This window comes from Penaeus monodon, chromosome 32 (assembly GCF_015228065.2).
Source record: "Penaeus monodon isolate SGIC_2016 chromosome 32, NSTDA_Pmon_1, whole genome shotgun sequence".
In the NCBI taxonomy this organism is placed as follows: domain Eukaryota; kingdom Metazoa; phylum Arthropoda; class Malacostraca; order Decapoda; family Penaeidae; genus Penaeus; species Penaeus monodon.
Window position 1 is genome coordinate 8923183 of NC_051417.1, and position 450 is coordinate 8923632.

At 35.3% G+C, this 450-nt stretch overlaps 1 protein-coding gene across 5 annotated transcripts in view; it reads left to right on the forward strand.

Moving 5' to 3' along the window:
* The window catches only part of LOC119593479 (tRNA (guanine(37)-N1)-methyltransferase-like), a 5351-nt gene that overhangs the window by 1067 nt on the left and 3834 nt on the right, over positions 1 to 450 (forward strand). The gene's annotated exons all lie outside the window — the stretch shown is intronic.

Here is a 450-nt window from a genome sequence, read left to right on the forward strand (position 1 = left end):
TATGATAAAGTATATTGGTGCCTTTTCTCAGATATTGTATAAATACATTTGGTCTTGGCTCAACGTAAGACTAAATTTATGACTAACAGGTTCTTTAGGTCACCACCAGTGTTATACAAATAGTTGGGATCTTGATAACTGTCTGTACTAGAAAGGCTAAAGCTCCCAGACAATAGATCACCGTAGCCCATTTAGCCATGGACTCGGTCTCACTCTCTTGGTATAATTTGCTAGGGAGGTTGACGAGCCCTAGCTTGCACTGTGTGGAAGTTTGTTGACCTTTGCCAGAGCACCAGTTGTGATTTCATTGGTGAAAGCATATCGTTTATTATTTTTAAAATTTATTTAATTAAAAGCTTTAGTAATTAATTTAACTATATTGGCCAAACCTAATCTAGTCTCATCTCACTTAAATGGAACTTAATATAACGTAATTGAAATAGTCTTTTG